This window comes from Stenella coeruleoalba (assembly GCF_951394435.1).
Source record: "Stenella coeruleoalba genome assembly, chromosome: 11".
NCBI classification, from domain to species: Eukaryota; Metazoa; Chordata; class Mammalia; order Artiodactyla; family Delphinidae; genus Stenella; species Stenella coeruleoalba.
The window spans coordinates 35,085,890-35,100,178 of NC_137157.1; the positions used below are offsets into that span (position 1 = coordinate 35,085,890).

The 14,289-nt window shown below is 35.6% G+C and overlaps 1 long non-coding RNA gene across 1 annotated transcript in view; it reads right to left on the reverse strand.

The window, feature by feature from the left end:
- Positions 1-14,289, reverse strand: part of LOC307194889 — a 312,682-nt gene that overhangs the window by 206,884 nt on the left and 91,509 nt on the right. Inside the window, exon 2 of the long non-coding RNA XR_013830651.1 lies at positions 8,595-8,664. This is a non-coding gene — a long non-coding RNA (uncharacterized lncRNA). The remainder of the gene's footprint in view (positions 1-8,594; positions 8,665-14,289) is intronic.

Genomic DNA, 14,289 nt, shown 5'->3' on the forward strand with positions numbered 1-14,289 from the left:
TGCGCGGGCCTCTCACTATCGCGGCCTCTCTTGTTGCAGAGCACAGGCTCCAGACGCACAGGCTCAGTAGTTGTGGCTCACAGGCCTAGTTGCTCTGTGGCATGTGGGATCTTCCCAGACCAGGGCTCGAACCCGTGTCCCCTGCATTGGCAGGCAGACTCTCAACCACTGCGCCACCAGGGAAGCCCCTCATCTCAATTCTTTTCAAACTTTTTTTTTTTTAATACGTAACCCTCAAGATTTTTGAATGTGTAGGGGACAAACCTTCTTTGTGAGTAGGTCTCAGGTATCCTTTGTGAAGTAAAATTCATATTCAATAGCAAGACAAGAAAAATCTAAACATAAAAATTCTTCTCTGCCTTTTGGTCTCCTCTCTCCCTGCACTGTGCATTGTGTATTTGCATTATGCATCAACCAAACCTCTCACATCAGAAGGAATACCTGCTCAACCATAAGAACATTGTCCTAGCATCAACAAGACAACTCCTTAACAGATAACATTCCTTCTTGATCTTGTAAAGGGTCACATGACTCACCACAATGACCCTTAGATCTGAATATGTAAACTTCCAATAATACCTCACTTGATGTAAAGCCCTCTGTCTCAGAAAATTTATATGACTGTGCCTTGACTTCTAATGGATGGAAGAATCCTCAGAGCTTTCTGAGATGCTCTTCCCGGGTTATAATTCTCAAATTTGGCTCGAATAAAATGTTCCATTTTTTTCTTAGATTGACTGATTAATTTTTTTGTTGACACCTTGAAGCATTAATTGAAATCAATCCTGAAAATATTATCTCATAGGATAGAACTTTTAGAATGAAAATATCAAATCACCACTTTAAAAAAGCAAAAAATTAGCATTCGTAATGGCAATTTTAAATTCTCTAATAATGCAACATGATCTATGTGAGGAATTCTTTTCTAAAACTGTGTGGTTCGGGCTTCCCTGGTGGCGCAGTGGTTGAGAGTCCACCTGACGATGCAGAGGACACGGGTTTGTGACCCGGTCCGGGAAGATCCCACATGCCGCCGAGTGGCTGGGCCCGTGAGCCATGGCCGCTGAGCCTGTGCGTATGGAGCCTGTGCTCCGCAATGGGAGAGGCCACAACAGTAAGAGGCTCGCGTACCGCAAAAAAACAAACAAACAAACAAACAAACTGTGTGGTTCATCTCAGGTACTTACTACCCTGTCAGAGTTCTTTTCTTTTTTCTTAACCTATGAGCATTTAGGCAACTTTTCCTTAAAATGTGCAGTATCCAAGAACAATAATATGATACGTAAAGACAAAAATGGGGCCTCTGAAAAATCTTGCTCTTGAATTCATATTCTGCATAAGCTCCCTTGTCTTCCAGTCCTCTCCTTTGTTAGCTACTAAGGATTTATTTTTTGCTTTTGTCCTGGCCATTCAAGTTTTTTCTGCACTTTGTGGAAATATGCAGAGCGTTTCCTCCCTTCTAATCCTGCCACTTTACTTGATCTTTGACCTTCCCAGCCCTGGTGTCACTCTCTAGTGTCTGTATTATCTTGATTATTATTATTTACCTTATCCCTACACACCAGTCTTTATTATAGATAATTTGCTTGGCTAGCTATTGAAACTAAATGGCATAGTTTCTGCCCTCAAGACACTTAGAGAGATGCAGTATGTGTATGTGGTTAGGGCCAAAGCTTTTAGGATCAATGGAATCTAAGGCTCTCAGGATGCTGCTTACTAGGTTTTCAAGCTTGGAAAACATAGCTGAGATGTCTGAGATTCATTTTTTCACTACGGTATATTTCACATAATGTACCAGTTATAAAATAAGTTGTCTAAAAATTGGTATAGGATCTGATTTATAATTGGTATTTAAAATATTGTTGTGGTGTTATTATTGATAATATATCATATAAAGTACTGATTATTATATTTTTATGCCTCCTTCTTATACCATGACACTATTTTGAAGTCCTCAAGGGTAGGCCTAATTCTTCTCTGCATTTCTGCAGTGGAATATATTTCCTTAAATGAAAGATTGTTTCCTTGGGGACCTCCTGGAAATTATCCATTTACTACCTAAAAGATCATGAAAGAATAACTCAGGATGTCAATGTGTAAAAATGCACCATATGCTTGGGAAGAGGTAAGAGTTTGCTCTATCTAGAATATTCCATGGGAGGAGAATGAGTATAGGTAGTTCTGAAAGGTTAAATTCAAATGAATTTATAGAGCATTATATTCTATGCTACAGATTTATAATTTACCTGGAATCAACAGAAACTCAGTTATTGGTATTGATGTTTTATTTTTCTTATTTATCTATTTTTTCTTATTTTAGAAAGATGACTAATAGTAGATCATTAGCAATGTAAAAACTGTGGCTAATGAAATCTAACAGAAAAACATTTATTAATCCAGATGAAAACTGATGAGTACCAAGTACCTAAACTTGGATATTAACCATAATGATGGAAGAGTGAAAATGCAAGGATAGAATCATCTTACCATGTGTTATGTAGATATCCAAGTGTGACTGGATAACACACACTCAGCTCTTAGTGAACATGAAAACTGTAACAGGAATGTTACTAAGTCAAACTTATCTTCCTATTTCACATGAATTTAAACTAGAGAGCATTTAGCATAGATTGTTTTCTTTCAAAATGAAATAGAAACTCAAGCTTGTGCTACTGATGTTACCTGATGAAGATCAGACGCCCTAACAACTCCTTTCCTAACCATGAGTAGCCAGTAGGAAACTATAACAATTTTCTCAGCTCCAAACACACCATTTTTATACTCCCCTCTATAAAGTTGGGTCTGTGACTACACAAACTACATTTTTTTCTTTATAACTGATTCCTTGTTAAGTTATTCTAAGTGGGGAAAGTAGAGGGAGACTGGAATATAAGAGGAAAGCCTCATTTCTGTTCACTTCTCACCCTTAGTAGCATCACTCAACAATGCCTTCGCACTCAGGCAGCACAGCTGGTTTCTGTTTCCAGATTTTTCCCAGTCTTTTTGCGCCCCTGAGAAATATCAGCACCAGCTGGGCTGCCTCTTTCTCAGATCCAAGTTCCAGCTCTGGGGGTCTCAGGCTCTCTCCTCCGAGTTTCTACAGAACCATCACCAGCCATCCTCTTCAGATTCTTGGTATCAGAACCACAAAGGCCCTCCTCCAAGCTTCAAGATAATGGTAACTACTAAATTTCCCCTCCTTTCCCCATTCTTAAAGATAGTAGCTGCTTGCTGAAGTTACTAAACCTATATTACTTCAGGGTTCCCTTGTAATATTTTCAGTCCTCAGAATGTGCATAACCAGCACAGATTAAAATCTCTTGACACTTATGTATACATTGTGATATAAAAGCCTCCAATCTCACCTAAGTCTTTCCTTTTACAGAATCCTCCTCATCTTGAACTTCTCTAAGAGATGAACTCCTTTCATTCACTTACATTGATTCCAGATATTTTGTTCTTCAGAGAACGATTTTCTAACTCAGCTGTTTCCTCTGTTACACTTCTTAGTCTTTGGATTTAAATCTTCAGATGCTGAGATAGCGGTCATTTGGAAAATACCTTTTATTGTCCAGACCCGTATCGGTCAGAGGCCCAGAAAGAAACATATACTCAGTGGTTCAACAAAAGAGAATTTAATAAAAAAGAAAAAAAAATTGCTAGAAGATAATGAGAAAAATCTAGATGATATTGAATTTGGCAGTGACTTTTCAGATACAATACCAAAGGCATGCTCCATGAGAGAAAGAACTAATAAGTTGGACTTTGTTAAAATTAAATTTCTGCTCTATATGATACTGTTAGGAAAATGAAAAGTTAAGCCACACACTGGGGGAAAAACTGTTTATAAAACACATATCTGATCTAGGACTTGTAACCAAAATGTACAAAGGACTCTTAAAATTCAACAAGAACAATAACAACAAAAACGACAAAGTTCAAAAAATGGGCAAAAGATTTGAACAGACACCTCACCAAAGAAGATATACAGTTGTCAAATAAGCATATAAAAAGATGCTCAGCATAACATGTCATTAACAAAGTGCAAGTTAAAACAATGGGATATCAGTACATATCTATTAGAATGGCTAAAACTCCAAATACTGACAACAGCCATATAGTGGCATGGCTGTGAAGCAACAGGAATTCTCACCCATTTATCATGAGGATGTAAAATGGTACAGTCACTTTGAAAGTCAGTTTGGCAGCTTCTTACAAAGCTAAATATAATTTTACCATGCAATCCAGCAATCACACTCCTAGATATTTACCCAAATGAGTAAAAAACTCATGTCTACACAACAACCTGCATATGGATATTTAGATTTGTTTTATTCATAATTGCCCCAAATTGAAAGCAACCAAGATGTCCTTCAACAGGTAATTGGACAAAAAAGCTATGGTACATACAACGGAGTATATTCTGTGACAAAAAAGTAAATTAGCTATCAAGTCACAGATATACATGGTAGATTCTTAAATGTGTATTGCTAAGTCAAAGAAGCCAGTTACCAACTGTATGATTTCAACTCTATGACAGTCTAGAAAGGTAAAATTATACAGTCAGTAAAACAGTCAATGGTTGACAGGGTTCAAAGGGAGGAGTGAAGAGATGAATTGGTAGAACACAGGGCATTTTTAGGGCAGTGAAATTATTCTGTATGATTTTGTAATAGTGGACGTGATATTATACATTAGTAAAAAGCCATAGGACTTTAAAACACAGAGTAAATTATAATAACTATGGAATTTAATTAATTATGTATAAATATTGGTTCGTCAATTGAAACTGCACTAATGTAAGATATTAGTAACAGGAGAAACCACGTGTGGGGGGAGAAGCAATTATGGAAACTCTAATTACTATATGTTCAATTTTTCTGTAAACCTAAAAACTTCTCTAAAAAATAAAACCTGTTAAGAAAACTAGACATAAATGAATCTTCTACGACTTATTGAATACTAAATGAACTAAAATAAATTAAAATTACTTTATATTGATTTTTACTTAATTTACAGACCACTTAGGGATAACTGGAGACACTGATGTTTCACAAACCTTAGGGTTGTGTTTGCTAATCTACACAATCTGGTATTCATCAGATTCTAGTTAATGGAAAATGGTTTACATTAAATTTGTTGTTCCTGGTGTTAGTCTCTTTTACAATAAGTACTAGTGGAATATCAGCATGAACTATAATAACACAGATGAATACTTTTTAATAAATGTTTTGCATAATTTAAAGTGGGAAATTAATTAAACTGGAGGGCTTCCAAATGCCTGTACATAATATATCTATGAACTTTAAGATATACTAATATAATAAAGCATGGAAAACAGACAAATAACATATGTAGTCCTGGAACTTGGAGACAAGAATCAGAGGTTGTGAGTCAAATATTCAGCTAATAAATAGTTGCTTGCACTTTGATAACATGTAATCTCTGAGCCTCATTTTCTGATTTGCAAAATGAGAATATTTGTATATATGATCTTCAGTTATCTTTCTGGATTTAAGTTTGTGTGTGTGTGTGTATTTATAAAACAGTATTACTGATTTGAGATAGACATCAAGTTACAATCACCTTTTATGAAATGATGGTTCTTTCCTGCACTTCAAGTTATCTAATTATGCAAAGGAAGATTGCTAGAGTTACATAATATTCTACTTTATTTATTTTATGTGTCTTTCTTGGGAATTATTATACAGTTATTGTTTGAGATTTTGGCACAAGGGATTTCTCATTAGTTTCATATTCAGTATGTTTATGGTGGTTTTAAATAGTAAGAGACAGTTAGTTTACATCTTACTGGCTATGGAAAAAACATTGTAAGTATTCTGAACTAAACATTAACACTTGTCCTTGACTCTAAAACTTGACCTGGTGAAGGGTCTGGCTCTTTAATGATAAAACACATAATACTGTCTTGCCTCTGTTCTTCAAGTACATTAAATGTTTCCCTTGACTTTTCAGTGAAAAGGAAAACATCTATGTTTTGGTGCAAAATACACATGTAATTGGCTCCTTGACAGATGTTAAATTTTAACTTCTTGAAAAATAAACATTTGACTATACCATACAGATTTTGATATTGTGCATCTTTTGGAATCCAGGACATCTGGGCTACTGGGTGGGTTATTAACCTTTCTTACCACTGCTATTACTCCTTTATCCTACACAGTGTATATAAGTTCCTCCCTTTGACAGGATATTTAAATCATTTCTTATACATCCACATTTTAGTATATGGGTTTCTCACTTTATCTCATCCCTCACTTTTGTGTTCCTCCTATGCTTTCTTTTCAATCTACGTGAGCCAATACAGCTCAAGCTACAAGACTGAAAGTTCATGGTACATCATTTTCACCAATCCTTTGATGGTACCCCCCATCCCTTTGCCTTATTCCCTTCCCACTACTACTATTTACTATTCCTTATCCTTTAATTCTCTTACAATTGTTTTCTGTGGTTCCAGGAATCTGGGTTACTAAGCTTTCTAAAAAGGACCCAAAAGGGCATTGACAAATCTTAAGAACATGCGGTCTCTAAATTTACATGGGCTCATTTAATTTAGCAATCCATATACTTGTCCTTAATCATTCCCTATTCACACTCTATTCCTTTTATTATATTGGCTCTCATATCTAATAGTCTAGCTTCCCAGATGTCAGTGCAACACTATCTTTAAACACAAATACACACAAAACAGGGTTAAAAGAAAATTTTGTCATTGAGTATGACTGCATAAAGATTCCTCCCACAATAACCCTGATTGAGAATCAATTCATATTTACTTAACTGCATAACTGTTTAATTTCAGGGATGTGAAACTCAAGGCTTCAAAAATGAAAATTCGTATTTTCAAATAATTCTATTTTGTTAGAATGTTCCCTCTCCTAAAAGAATGAAACAAAAATTGATATAATATCTATAGGACTGTATTTAAGTCATCTGAAGCTGAATAGATTTACTTTACTTATTTCTAAACTTTTGAGGACAGACACTTTACTTCGATAATTTTACTGTGTTTCTAAAACTCTCTGAACTTTTTCAGTTGGTTGGTTATTTTTTGTTTTTCTTTTGTTTTTGTGCTAAGTGTTTTGAGAAGATGATTTTTCCCAAGGGTAATAGTAAGAGGCTTCAGAAGAAAAGTTAACAAGCAAACAAACACACACAAAGACAAACTGCTTAAACTCAAAATGTATTCAATCTGGACTTTGTATTAACTTGAAAAGAAATGCTAACTCTAATATCTTAACTAAGAATAGAATTATATTCTACTTTATTAAGGAGATATGTTTGTCACTGGAATTTACTAATTTAATTAATTAATTAGTTAATCACTAACAAAATCTTTTTTCCACGTGAGTACACTTTATATATTAAATGCACATCCACTAAACAAAATAAAAATTGAATTCTTAGGGAATATAAAACAATCTATATTCATTGGCAAGACAGTATATCCTTATTTAAGTTGTAATAGCCCCTTGCTTGTTAAAACATAGTTTAAAATGTACCCTGACAATTATACAATATTCTTTAATTAAAAGAGGCCTGCAGTATGTAGCAAGCTCCCCAGATATGCATGAGATTTCTTTCAGGTAGTAATGTAACCTCAGAAAGGAGCTCTGTGATTTGACTAAATTATATTTTGGTCTTTTTTCAGGGTCAAAATGAATAGTTACATAGAATATGTTGTTATATAAGAGAGCAGGGATAGAGTGAAGTATAAATGTAGACTGAAATACTTGCTGAGAAACAATAGCTCAGGCTCTTAATCCTAAAGGTGTGATGAAACGTGGATTGATGAAATTACACGTTGTGGAAAAAGGAATAATGTGCTATGAGAAACAGTTCTGATGAGTCTCCAGGGCCCTGAGAAGACTACTCCAGTGAAAATCCAGTGGTTCTAATTCAGGAAAAAGATTATAAAACTGTATAATTACAAACATTTGTGTAGCACTTTTGTTTTCAAAGTGTTTTTCTTTTATTTATCACAGTTGATTCTCAAAAAAGAACCCTGTACAGTAGTCATAGTACTGAGCATTGTTCTAATTTACACAAAAACTATATAAGGGAAATTAAGTCTTATTAGCAAATCCACTGTGCTATGTATGTAACATACTGATATAACTAAGCCTTACAAATTTGAGGAGGTTGAAAAATTCTCTGAAAACACTGGAAAATACAGAATTGAGGGAAGATAAACATGTTCTTGTGCTCAAATCACAAAAATTACAATTAGCTAACTGCATTATAGCAATTTCAAAAGCATCTTTTTAATCCAAAATTAATTTTAGGGTTAAAATATAACCCTACTTCTTAGAGATATGACATAGAATTTATTGCATTAAAAATAATAATCCTGGGACTTCCCTGGCAGTCCAGTGGTTAAGACTTCACCTTCCAATGAAGGGGGTGCGGGTTCAATCCCACATGCCTCAGGGCCAAAAAACCAAAACATAAGCAATATTGTAACAAATTCAATAAAGACTTTTAAAATGGTCCACATCAAAAGAGAAATCTTTTTTAAAAAATAATAATCCTAAAATCTCTTAAACAAACATTTTACATTTAAAGTAACTTACGATGGGATCCTTTTCCTCTCTTTTTGGTTTTCCACAGATGTGAGCTTTATGATTTTAAGTTCATAGTTACCTGTTACGAGAAGAGAAAAGGAATTCAACCATAATAATCTACAATTTTTTTCTAAAAAAAATTGGTCAAAGAATTCATGTTATAACAACCAATACTATAAATAGCATAAAGGTCTTTGGAAGCCTAACTGTAATCACCTAAATTTTAAATTGATTTTTAAACTGAATCCAAACTGAGCTAAGCAATGAATTTGGTAAAATAGCAGGATACAAAACTAATGCACAGAAATCTCTAGCATTCCTATACACTAATGATGAAAAATCTGAAAGTGAAATTAAGAAAACACTCCCATTTACCATTGCAACAAAAAGAATAAAATATCTAGGAATAAACCTACCTAAGGAGACGAAAGACCTGTATGTAGGAAATTATAAGACACTGATGAAAGAAATTAAAGATGATACAAATAGATGGAGAGATATACCATGTTCTTGGATTGGAAGAATCAACATTGTGAAAATGACTCTACTACCCAAAGCAATCTACAGATCCAAAGTAATCCCTATCAAACTACCACTGGCATTTTTCACAGAATTAGAACAAATAATTTCACAATTTGTATGGAAACACAAAAGACCCCGAATAGCCAAAGCAATATTGAGAAAGAAAAACGGAGCTGGAGGAATCAGGCTCCCTGACTTCAGCCTATCCTACAAAGTACAGAAATCAAGACAGCATGGTGCTGGCCCAAAAACAGAAATATAGATCAATGGAACAGGTTAGAAAACCCAGAGATAAACCCACGCGCATATGGTCACCTTATCTTTGATAAAGGATGCAAGAGTTTACAGTGGAGAAAAGACAGCCTCTTTAATAAATGGTGCTGGGAAAACTGGACAACTATATGTAAAAGAATGATATTAGAACACTCCCTAACACCATACACAAAAATAAACTCAAAATGGATTAAAGCCCTAAATGTAAGGCCAGACACTATCGAACTCTTAGAGGAAAACATAGGCAGAACACTCTATGATATAAAGCACAGCAAGATACTTTTGACCCACCTCCTAGAGAAATGGAAATAAAAACAAAAATAAACAAATGGGACTTAATGAAACTTAAAAGCTTTTGCACAGCAAAGGAAACCATAAACTAGAGGAAAAGACATCCCTCAGAATGGGAGAAAATATTTGCAAATGAACCAACTGACAAAGGATTAATCTCCAAAATTTACAAGCAGCTCATGCAGCTCAATATCAAAAAAAACAAACAATCTAATCCAAACATAGGCAGAAGACCTAAAGAGCTATTTCTCCAAAGAAGATATACAGATTGCCAACAAACACATGAAAGAATGCTCAACATCATTAATCATTAGAGAAATGCAAATCAAAACTACAATGAGATATCATCTCACACCGGTCAGAATGGCCATCAACAAAAAATCTACAAACAAACAAACAAAAATCTACAAACAATAAATGCTGGAGAGGGTGTGGAGGAAAGGGAGCCCTCTTGCACTGTTGGTTGGAATGTAAATTGATACAGCCACTATGAAGAACAGTATGGAGGTTCCTTAAAAAACTGAAAAATTACTACCATATGACCCAGCAATCCCACTACTGGGCATATACCCTGAGAAAACCATAATTCAAAAAGAGTCATGTACCACAATGTTCATTGCAGCTCTATTTACAATAGCCAGGATATGGAAGCAACCTAAGTGTCCATCAATAGACGAATGGATTAAGAAGATGTGGCACATATATATAATGGAATATTACTCAGCCATAAAAGGAAACAAAATTGAGTTATTTTCAGTGAGGTGGATGGATGTAGAGTCTGTCATACAGAGTGAAGTAAGTCAGAAAGAGAAAAACAAGTAGTGTATGCTAACACATATATATGGAATCTAAAAAAAAAAAAAAAGGTCTGAAGAACCAAGGGGCAGGACAGGAATAAAGATGTAGACATAGAGAATGGACTTGAGTACCTAGGGAGAGGGAAGGATAAGCTGAGAAGTAGTGAGAGAGTGGCATGGACATATATACACTACCAAACGTAAAATAGATAGCTAGTGGGAAGCAGCCGCATAGCACAGGGAGATCAGCTTGTTGCTTTGTGACCACCTAGAGGGGTGGGATAGGGAGGGTGGGAGGGAGGGAGACACAAGAGAGAAGAGATATGGGAACATATGTTTATGTATAACTGATTCACTTTGTTATAAAGCTAAAAGTAACACACCAGTGTAAAGGAATTATACTCTAATAAAAACATTTAAAATATATATATATATATATATATATAAGATTTCCAAAAAGCTGAATAGGAAAAATCTATTTATAAGAATTATCCTCATATCACCATTTAAGGCCTGATGACTCATGGTACAGGAATCTTATTTTGGATCTTGAAGCTTCCTGATTCCATGCTTGGAAAAGGCGCTGCCTTCCAAAATATTTGAGGTGATAATGCCCAAAACATTCAAGAAGGAATTTAAGACTCAATGGTAGGCCAAGATCAATAAAAAACCTCAAAGAGAATCTCAAGATTAATGAAAGAACCCATCATATAATTTTTTAAAGCATTTCAGTAGCAAAGAATTAAAACTATCACATCCAAAATTACAGCAGGAGAATTGCATAGACACCCAATATTTTGAAAATCTCTTAAATGGCAATATTATATTGACTCTTTTTTATGTGGAATTTTTCTTCTTTATATAAATTTATTTATGGCTGTATTGGGTCTTCATTGCTGCACACAGGCTTTCTCTAGCTGTGGCGAGTCAGTGCTACTCGTCGTGGCGGTGCGTGGGCTTCTCATTGTGGTGCTTTCTCTTGCTGTGGAGCACGGGTTCTAAGCGTGTGGGCTTCAGTAGTTGCAGCATGCGGGTTCAGTATTTGTGACACACAGGCTTAGTTGCTGCACAGCACGTGGGCCAGGGCTCAAACCCATGTCCCCTGCTTTAGCAAGCAAATTCTTAACCACTGTGTGACCAGCGGAGTCCCTATGTGTAATTTTTTAAGAAGTCTAACTTTAAAAGCATTTGTAAAATATAAAGATTTGCAATAACAACATCAAATAAATTTAAGTATGTCACAAAATGTCAACACTGGAAGAAATTATGGAAGTGGTGGGAGTGTCATTGAGGAACATTTAAGTTTAATTGAAAAGATTAAAGTTTATGCCTGACTTTATACAGTCTATCTTGGTTGTATTTTGCACAGCAAAATAAAATTGAAATCTAAGAAGAATATTATAGGTTCCTTTTGTACAATTCTAGTGAGAACTTCAAAATCTTCTTGGCCCTATCTCATACTCCAGTCACTGCTACAGTAATAACTGAATGAAGATTTTGACCAACTTCATGCACATGTAATTGATAGCACCTCACCCCTGCTTCCTGCCATGGAGTTTCCCTGAAACTGTGGCAGGGCAACACGTAAGAATTTGCCCATCATTCACATATGTTCAAATCAGAAATATGCAGTAATCAAAGCCCACGGAGCCACCTTCGGCCAATTAGGTATGAGAATGATTAGATGAATATGTCCTCATTTTGGACCCTCAGGTGGACAGTTCTGAGGTGTCTTGTATAAGGCCTCTTAGACATCCTCATAAGATAAAACACCAGTTGCCTGTAGCACTGGTCAAATCCATATAACATCCTTGTGTTGATCTTTTCACCTTTCTCATTTTCACTCTCCATGTCTTGCACTTTTGCTCCCTGACATCATATTGTCACAGGATTTTCTCAGAAACATTTAGGCTAAGATAGGTACTATTTCTGTTCTTTGTGCCTTGGGGAGGGCAGGGGGAACTCAGAGTCTTTCAGATCTTTCAGTATGTGTTGACCTTAAACAAATGATCAAGTTACTCAGCAGCAAACATAAAAGAGAACCAAATTCCTAATTAAAACACACAAATTCTGTTTATTTTATAACACAAATCTCATAATACCATAAAGTGAAAGCCCTGGTATAAATTACAAAATTTTTAAAGTGCTACATTAGTTGCTTATGTTGAATTCTAAACCTCTGAGAGATTCACTGTTAAAAAATTATACAAAAGTACTGATTATTTTCTTTTAAATGAGATTTATACTACATTCTCTTTAAAAGAAATTTATATCAGATTGTTTTTAAATGGCAACTCTTTAGAACATTAAATGGCTCAGTTATCAAAATGTCCATTCTTTTTCTTTTTTTTAATACTTTATTTTTAATATAAGTTTATTCATTTATTTTTGGCTGTGTTGGGTCTTCGTTGTTGTGCACGGGCTTTCTTTAGTTGCAGCGAGCGGGGCTACTCTTCGTTGCGGTGAGCAGGCTTCTCATTGCCATGGCTTTCTCTTGTTGTGGAGCATGGGCTTTAGGCACGTGGGCTCCAATAGTTGTGGCTCGTGGGCTCTAGAGCGCAAGCTCAGTAGTTGTGGTGCACAGGATTAGTTGTTCTGCGGTATGTGGGATCTTCGGGGACCAGGGCTCCAACCCATGTCCCTACATTGGCAGGATTCCTTTTTTTGTCTGTTTTTGTTTGGTCAAATAAATTATTCTTTAAAATTTTAACATCTTTATTGGAATATAATTGCTTTATATTGTTGTGTTAGTTTCTGCTGTATAACAAAGTGAATCAGCTATATGTATACATATATCCCCATATCCCCTCCCTCTTGCGTCTCCCTCCCACCCTCCCTATCCCACCCCTCTAGGTGGTCACAAAGCACCGAGCTGTTCTCCCTGTGCTATGTAGCTGCTTCCCACTAGCTGTCTATTTTACATTTGGTAGTGTATATATGTCCATGCCACTCTCTCACTATGTCCCAGCTAATCCTTCCCTCTCCCTAGGTACTCAAGTCCATTCTCTATGTCTGCATCTTTATTCCTGTCCTGCCCCTTGGTTCTTCAGAACCATTTTTTTTTTTTTAGATTCCATATATATGTGTTAGCATACAGTATTTGTTTTTCTCTTTCTGACTTACTTCACTCTGTATGACAGACTCTAGGTCCATCCACCTCACTAAAAATAACTCAGTTTCATTTCTTTTTATGGCTGAGTAATATTCCATTGTATATATGTGTCGCTTCTTCTTCATCCATTCACCTGTCGATGGACACTTAGGTTGCTTCCATGTCCTGGCTATTGTAAATAGTGCTACAATGAACACTGTGGTACATGACTCTTTCTGAGTTATGGTTTTCTCAGGGTACATGCCCAGTAGTGGGAATGCTGGGTCATATGGTAGTTCTATTTTTAGTTTTTTAAGGAACCTCCATACTGTTCTCCATAGTGGCTGTATCAATTTACATTCTCACCAACAGTGCAAGAGGGTTCCCTTTTCTCCACGCCCTCTCCAGCATTTATTGTTTGTAGATTTTTTAATGATGGCCATTCTGACTGGTGTGAGGTGATACCTCATTGTTTTGATTTGCATTTCCCTAATGATAAATGACGCTGAGCATTCTTGCATGTGCTTGTTGGCAATCTGTATATCTTCTTTGGAGAAATATCTACTTAGATCTTCTGCTCATTTTTGAATTGTGTTGTTTGTTCTTTTGATATTGAGGCAGGTGGATTCTTAACCATTGTGCCACAAGGGAAACCCAAAATATGCATTTTTGGCAGATGTTTTCAAAAACACATCTATTGTATGAATCAATGAATTCCTTGTCTGCCTTA